The sequence below is a fragment of the Lucilia cuprina genome, chromosome 3 (assembly GCF_022045245.1).
Source record: "Lucilia cuprina isolate Lc7/37 chromosome 3, ASM2204524v1, whole genome shotgun sequence".
Taxonomy (NCBI): Eukaryota; Metazoa; Arthropoda; class Insecta; order Diptera; family Calliphoridae; genus Lucilia; species Lucilia cuprina.
In genome coordinates, this window is record NC_060951.1 from 53,343,878 (window position 1) to 53,353,273 (window position 9,396).

Genomic DNA, 9,396 nt, shown 5'->3' on the forward strand with positions numbered 1-9,396 from the left:
AATGAACTATTATTGTTGTCTTTCTCAGAATCAAAACTAACAATAGAGTTAGATCGCCTGCAAATATAGAAGACGATCTAACTCTATTGTGTGTAAGCACATCTTTAAACTTTCTATTCGTAAGTACTTCTTAAAATAGGTATTTTTAAACGGAAGTGGAAAGCATTTGTCTCCTATGTCGATTTGGTAACTACTTATCTAACTCCCTATTTGTAATACAGAGGCACGGATTCATATTGTGTGCAAACTTTTTTGTGCTCAAAACTATTTTTTTCTTTCTTCTTAAAGTAGGTATTTGTAAGAGAAAGTGGTAAGCATTTGCCTCCAATGTCATAAAAAAGAAATTATTAAATATATTCACATTTTGAAAAATAAAATATTTGTATTAAACTTTTAGGACATCTTAAAGTAAATATTTATTTGAATTTTAAACAGCAGCAATTAGTTGTTGCCTTTGTTAAATATGCATATTTTGAAAGTTTATAACTAAAAATGTTATTTACATTTAAAATTACAATAATGGTCTTAAACAATTTCTTTATTAAATAAACTTAAATAAATGAAAGAAAACGTTTGTAATATTAGTTAAATTGCCAAAATACTTTAACTAAAGTAAAAATTAAATCACAACTGTACAAATTTCAAATAAAATTTTATAAGACCGTAAAAGGCATAAAATTGTCAATATAAGTAAACAACAATAGGACAAAACAAAAAAAACATTACACAATACAAATAAGTGTGAATTAAGTTAACAAAGTTCTTTAAATAACAACAAATGTACATATGTTTGTGTGAATGTACATATGTTGGGGTAACTAAGTGTCGTTTAAACATATTTCAAATAAAACGAGTCAAACGCAAAGAAATAATTTCGAATCTTTAAAATAATCCCTGGTTAAATATTAAAATGACTCAGTTGTGCCACTATGTAAACGTCAACACAAATACAAGCAGCAACAAACAAATATACGGACATTTAAACGAAGGTAGACAAATAAGTTATTTGAAAATTATCTATATCTTAAACTCTGCTACTATGCTATGAATGCTATGGTATCCTTTTCAGAAAGACTTTACAGTATGTTCTCTAAATATTTTATATTTATACAGATATTACAGTTTGAATAGTCTGCACAGACGTACACCATCGTATGACAAAAAACAACCAAACAAACCATGCTAATGTTGATAAACACCTTTTACTTTAATGGTTTCTTTTTATGGATTGAAATCCCTACGAAACATCCAAGGATTCATATACGACTATTATTGGATAGATGGAGTAAATGTAGAAAGGTAAATTTTCACAATGAAATTCAGCAAAATACTAAACAATGAAACTTTACAACAGAACGTAACAGAAACGTCAAATTGAGAGTGTAATAGAATAGAAGAACAAAAAACAAAAAAAAATACTGAATAACAGACAGACATCAAATGACGTTAAAAGTCACTCAAGCTAGTTGTCATTTCTTATACGTTGTGTGTAGTATTTTTTCACATCTTATTTTGTCAAATAAGCATTTTAACATGAAACGAAATCAAATAAACATTTTTGTGTCGCTTCAAAACACATTACACGCACATTACCATAGTTCCAACGAGTACCCAGATACACCCAGTAAACATTTGTAATTAAACTGCTCTTAGAAAGTGAGAGTGTTAGTTAGTTGGTTAGTTAGTTAGTTAGTTAGTTAGTTAGTTAGTTAGTTAGTTAGTTAGTTAGTTAGTTAGTTAGTTAGTTAGTTAGTTAGTTAGTTAGTTAGTTAGTTAGTTAGTTAGTTAGTTAGTTAGTTAGTTAGTTAGTTAGTTAGTTAGTTAGTTAGTTAGTTAGTTAGTTAGTTAGTTAGTTACTTACTTAGTAAGTTACTTACTTAGTAAGTTACTTAGTAAGTTAGTTAGTTAGTTAGCTAGTTAGTTAACTAGTTAGTTAGTTAGTTAGTTAGTTAGTTAGTTAGTTAGTTAGTTAGTTAGTGAGCTCCGACAACTTAATGAAATCTTATTTTTATCATTTCTTTCTCTTTCTTTTATTTCAGTTTAATATTGTGGGTGTTCAAATGTGTGTGTGTTGTTGTGTGCATACGTGTGCGCCTGTTTAAATGATATTAAAAATACTCGGTCACATACGACTATGTTTACTTAAATGTTGAATTAAGGAAAAACTATTTCGAACAATTTTTTTTTTGCTTTAGCATTATCTTGTTGAAATTTTCCAAGAATTTTTTTAAAGTTTAATTAATTTGACATTTATTGTCACACTTGACAGGAGTTTTTTGAGTTTATTTTTTGAAAGGAGTAAAATTAGAATATCCTTTTTTGTAAGTAAATACATACATATTTAAGAAAAAAAATTCCACGATGTAAATAAAAATTTGTATTTTTTCAATATCTCCCTCCTACCTAGGCAAATAAATACATGAAATAAAATTATTTTAAAGTTTAAAGTTTGTCCCCAAAAAAAATTTTAATAAATTTTAATTTACTATTATTTCCATAATTTCAGTCAGCTTGAGTCATAAAACTACAAAATACATTTAGAATTTCTTCATTGAATTTACATTCAAAACTTCATAATAACAAATTCATTTTATCATCTTTAAGTGAATTTCCTCTATAAGTTGTGATTTTATTTTACAACAGTCTTCCTCTAATGATTTATTTTTATTTACTTAAATACGTAGGGCAATCAGAAAATTCTTTATAAATAAGACACAGGCAGATTAGATAAGAACTTAAAAAATTTTACAATTATTCTGGTTTAAATTAAAAAAATTTTGTTTAATTCATACATATTCCGAGAATCTTCTAATATTAAAAAGTATTTTTTTAATATACAGTTAAAACTTTATGATCGTCAGTGTGTCCTTTATAAAATATATAATATATTTTTATTAAGTAAATACAGCCTATTTCTAGGCATTAAAACTGAAAAATATTAATTTATTACTTAATGTTATTACAAATTTACACTAAAGTTAAAAAAATGATTTGATTATAAGTTATTTGTTATTTTTTAACTTTAACTTATTTGTATACATTTTATGTTATTACTGTCTTCCATTAATAATTTATTTATATTGTGTATCTTTGCTTTAATACGTACGTCAATATAAAAGTTATTTAAAGAGGCTGTGGGCATTTTTTTAATTTATTAGACAGGAACAATTTAACTCTTTTTAGAATCATTTTGGAATTAAGTTTTGTTAAAATTGTTAACTTGTAAACTCTCAAAACTTATAATTTATTTAACTTAGTGACTACCTGTGGCTTAGAAACAATTTTCGGGAGTCATATAAACCTAAAAAACAATTTCTTGACAATCGTTATTTAAATAATGTTACTAACATTAATATTGAATAATACGAGAAACAAAAAAAAAATTGTACCTTAGCACCCCTCGTATATCCATCTTAGAACATTGTTTTTATAATGACTACTGTTGCAGAAGTTTCGACAAAAACCCAAAACATTGATGTAAGTTTTTCAACAAAATTTACTCAAGCATAAACAAAAATTAGTGGAAACAACTAATAGCATTATATACAGTCAAGTCGAATCTTATATTCTCACTAAAATACGAACAATAACTGAATAAATAGTATTATCTCCGACAAGTTTTAAAGCTTTATATTGTTTAGAACATATATGTTATTTTTTGGACAATTTTTTGCTAGACATCTTCTTAGAAAATAAGTTATCTATTAGATTTAGCATTATAAATTTATTTTTTAAGTACATAGGTCCTTTAGACGAACTTTATGGAGTCCATAACCGATATTTTGAAGTGTTCCAAAAAAATGCATAAACAATATACCAACCATATATTTCAGATATATGTATAAATATATGTTATGTTATTTGTAGAAGTTTTTTGTTGTTCCACTCTAGTACTGAGTTGAGAAAACTTTAGTCAGAACAAAAACACACACTACATAACAATTTGTTATCACTACCAAGATGAACATAATGTTGATGATTATGCTGAAGAAGATGTTGCCAATAACGATGATGAGATCTTAATGTTATTTTGGTGAAGTACTCACAAAAAGGAAAAACAACATAAAATGGAAATAACCCAAAAACAAACAAACTTTTGGATGATTACTAAAACAAAACTTAAAAAAAGGGAAGGAAATTTTGAACTAAGTAAGGATATGTATATGATAGATAAAAATCTTTTTGTATAGTTACAGTAGGAGAGTAGAAAAATAGAACTGGTTTTAAAGGAAATACCTGTCAATATTGATAAGTTTCTTGTCTTATCTTTAAATATTAATGTCAATTGTTATAAATTCTTATTAAAATGTTCCATGTCAAGGTATTTATAGCAAGTAATTAAAGCTAAAACTATAAAAAGGCAAATATAATGAAAACTTTACAAATAAACTATATTAAATAACTAAAAATTTTTCTTTTAAAAAATAATATCACACACTAACCATTTCACACTATAATATGTGAAAAGGATAGCATTTATTTTGTTAAAAAATTTTTAACAAAAACAATTAACAACTTTTGTTCTCTCAGTACAAATGATTGATGTGATTAATTAGAATTGTTGAAAAACTTAGTTTTGAATAAAAACTAAGAAATTACTAACATAATATTATGTCTGAATGAAATCAAAACTAAAATAAAATAAATAATTAAATACATGTTTGCCACACACATGTTATTTTACTAATGAACTCTTGAAAAAAAGAATATATAAATAAAATTCAATTAAGAACATTGTTGGGTTAGGGTTTTTATCGCTAAAATACGATGAAATTCTAGAAATATATTTATTCCGAATAAAAAATTGATAAATTTAAATCGATTTTTTCTGTTTTAAAGCTTTAACAGTGTATCATTTATGTGGGCTTTACAGTATGGGACTTTACGTATGGAATACAAAATTTTATTTGATATAAAAAAGTAGTATTTTTATGTTTTGTATTTAAACATCCCTGATCTTATGTGTCTCTTTCATGTGTGATAGCTTTATTGCGTTAAGACTATCCCGTCGTTCTCTTCTATTTTGACAGATCATATTGCTTGTGTGCAAAAGAAGCTTTGACTGATCATTTTGTATCTATAGGATATCTGCGATAAAATAATATTAATTTTAAATATTTTTTTAATGAATTCAAATAAAAATTAAAAAAATATTTGTATAACAGTTATATAACAGTTTTTTTTTCAAAAGAAAAAATGATGTATTACAGTCTTTTATAGAAAAAATACACAGAAAATTGTGTGTAGAATATTATATTTTATATAAAATGTATGAATAATATTTTTCTATAAAATATGTGTGATTTGTATTTTTCTTCAGGAAAATTTGTGTATAACACTTATATTTATTTTAAAATTTGTGTATAACAGTTTTATGATGACAAAACTTCTATGGATAAATTATGTATAACTATTGTTTATTCTGTAATTGTTTACAAAATATCCCCTGTATAACAGTTTTTTCTATAAAAAAACTAAATATTGGTTAAGAAAATTTTATTTATAAGAATTTTTATAGAGAGCGTATGCATAGTACGTTTTTTTTCTACCGAGAAAATGTGTATAACAGTTAAATTTATATGTAACATTTTTCCCTAATTTAGATTTCCCAGAAATTTAAAAAAATAGCGGAATCTAATGTAATACATAATAACAAATACCACTAAGAAAATTAATTCCCTTTTCTTATTTTTTATAGAAAATTAATTTACTATTTTCTACAAAAAGAAATGCGTATAACAGTTATATTTAGAAGTTTTTAAGAGCTAATTTTTCCCCAATTTAAACTTCCCCGAAATATTCAATACAAAATTACTGGAACCTGTTGCAAAGATAAAAACTCCAACCGCAACAAACAAACATGTTTATTACATTTTCCTCCAACAATCAAAAACATTAATATCAATTTTACATTAAAAAAATGTATAATAATACTTATATTCCAATATTCAAAGAATTACACGTTTGGCTTGTTTTATTGCGTTTAATTGCTTTCATACCAGAAAAAGAAACATAAAAAGAAAGATAACAACCAATAGATAGAGTAAAGCCAACCAGCAATGATAAATAAACAGAAAATTTCAAAGGAACTCAAAAATCCAATAAACATTTTATACCACCAAAGGTTCAGGTCTAAATGTAATATAAGACTCCCAAAAGTATTATATATTTTTGTTCTCTCTCCCTATCTCCGCTTTTTCATGTTCATTTTTCGTTCACTATTTTGCATTTACAAATTTATTGTTGTTATTTTAAGTTGGTTGTATTAAACATTCAATATTGAATCGATAACGACAACGACAACGACAACTTACATAAATATTCCAGTTATAATTCCCTTATTCAGAGAAAGTTGTTTTTTTGTTCGAATACATCATTAGTTGTTAAATCGAAAATGTGTAATACTCGTGGTACATTCATACATACATTTGAATATAACAAAGGGGAAAACTGAAAATTCTGTGCTTTATTTTCTTTCCTGATGCTATCCAGTAGATGTACATAATTGTATTAGCTTGGCTCAGCAAAAAGGAAAAAGTTGTGATGACTCACTCTTTAATAACTTGGGAATTTAGCGATCACTTTATCGTGTGAAACATATATTCAAAAAGTACTTAAAAAAACCAAAATATATACCAATAAGTTCACGTTTTCCGGTTCTCACCTAATTCCGACTCTACATACTTAGTTTCATGTTTCTAGGTTCAATATTATAGGAAATTCAAAAAGTACCTTTTTCAGAACGAAAAAGTGCCAAGAAATTCCCATCGATTTGTTCTCATCTAATGCGGTCTCTACATACTTAATTCCATGTTTCCAAGTTCATTATTATTGAAAACTTTTGAAAAACTAAAAAGTACCAAAAAGATAATTTTTCCGGTTCTCACATAATTCCGACTCTACATACCTTATTTTATGTTTCTGGGTTTTGAAAAACGAAAAAGTACCAAAAATTCTATTTTATATGGTCTCACCTAATTCCGAAGCTACATACTTAATGTTATGTTCCTAGGTTCAATATTATAGAATATTCAAAAAGTACCTTTTGAAAAACGAAAAAGTACCAAAAAGTTCCCTTTTATGGGTTCTCACCTAATTCAGACACCACATACTTAATTTCACACTTCTAGGTTCAATAATATAGAAAATTCAAAAAGTTCCTTTTAAAAAACTAAAAAGTACCAAAAAGTTCCCTTTTATGGCTTGTTTTTATAAACAGAGAACAATTACAAAATTGACCGTATGATTATGTATTTTGTTTTTGTTTTTTGCAATTTCTGTTTGAGCATGAATAAAAAATTCTAGTTTTTGATGAAATTTTCAGAAGTTGTCTCGGATTTTTGCTCATATCTCCGTCATTTATGGACCGATTTTGCTGATTTTAAACAGCAATTTTCCCGAAAGCATGTCTAGCAGAATAATTGAAGATTCGGATCTCGCCGATATCTGGGGTCCTCTAAAAACTGATTTCAACAAACATACAGACAGACAACCAGACGAACAGACAGACGGACATGGCTTAATCGACTCCGCTATCTATAAGGATCCAGAATATATATACCATATAAGGTCGGAAAATTATATTATAAAAATTACAAACGGAATGACAAACTTATACATACCCTTCTCACGAAGGTGAAGGGTATAATAACTTATATTTCTTTGGAAATAACCATTTACTGTAGCTATGTACTCAAAACTACGCTCAAAATCGAGAAAAATAAAAAAATATTGAGACACCAGTGTCCCGTATACGTTAAAGAGTTAAACAGCTTTAGTTTCTTATAAAAGGCTATTTAGTGTTATTTTATTTTATTAAGTTCTTGACAAAACTGAAATTATTTATTATCTAGTATTTTGAACAATACCGGGTATACCCGTAACATAATTAAAAATTAATTTCTACTAACAAATAAAATAAATATAAAATAATATAAAATTTAATACATTTCCAAAGAAATTTCTTTAAAAAAGTTTGTTAACAAAAACTTTGTAATTCAAGTGAAATTAAACAGTCCACCTTCTTAGGAAAACAAAAATAAAACTTAAGCAGATTTTAAAATATCACTTCTAGGTGTCAGCACTCAATAAAAAAGTACTAAAAACGTCATCAGTCAAAATGGAATAAATACACAAAGAGAACAGCAGCCAACATTAGGCAAAAGTTAAATTTCTTTATTAAATATTTAAAGCGAAAAAAGGAAAACATTTCATAATCGTTAGAAAGGCGAAATTTAGAGCAATATAACTAAAACAAATAAACAGCAGGATGCCAAAACAGCTACATGAACAGCAGACAATAATTGCAAACACTTCTGGTATTAAAGTCTTAAAACTGTAACTTGAATTATAAATGTTTCCAACTGGGCGCCTACAATTATTTACTTTTTCCTCAGTATTCGTATGTATGTTTCTATGTGGGTGTTAATGTTTTTTCTTACACCTTCATTACTGCCACTACTACTGCGAGGTATAAGCAACAAGTTTTTATTTTTCTATTTATTCTATTTCTTCCCACTCTCATTCTCCTTATTTCTCTACTTTACTACAATATTTTTTTCTGTTAAAGCTCGTTTAACTTATGGTTTTAATGTATTTTTCTTTGTCTGCTTCATCCTTCATTTGCACCATCATAGATCTTTTTTGTTGTTCCTACACGGCCTACTAACAGTATGTTTTTCCGTTATTATTTGTTTGTATTTTTGCTTTTGATTGCTGTTACTTGTAATGTGTTCGTGTGTATGTTGGTAAACATTGTTGTCTAGGTTTTCTTTCTAATTTGTTTTCCTTTATTTTTTTCCATCTTACAAAACAACTGGACGTTTATTTTGATTTTTATTTTTTCTCCACTCTTTCCCTGGGTGCTCTTAATTAAAGTGCAAAAATTTAATTTTGTTTAATATTTTTGTTCTTTCTATGATTTTTCTTTTTTTCTGTTAATTTATTGGGAATAGGGTTTAAATTTGTTGTTTTTTCTTTGGGGTTTAATTAAAAAAGGTCCTATTGTTGGTTGCTTTTTTATATTCTTAATTAAAATTGACTTTTATGGAAGAGTGTAGTGTTGATTTTTTTGTGCTTTGACATTTTAATGACATTGCGTATGAGTGTTAATTTGAATTAAATATTAATTATACGCCGCAATGTGTTTCTATACTTAGCAAAGATAAAGAAGGTGTTGTTTGGGTTAAGCAGGCATGACTTCACTTAGGATGCTTAAACAATTTTGTGATTTGTGTATGATTAAAAGGAACTGAACTAAAACTGAACTAGAACTGAACTAGAACTGATCTAGAACTGAACTTGAACTAGAACTGAACTAGAACTGAACTAGAACTGAACTAGAACTGAACTAGAACTGAACTAGAACTGAACTAGAACTGAACTAGAACTGAACTA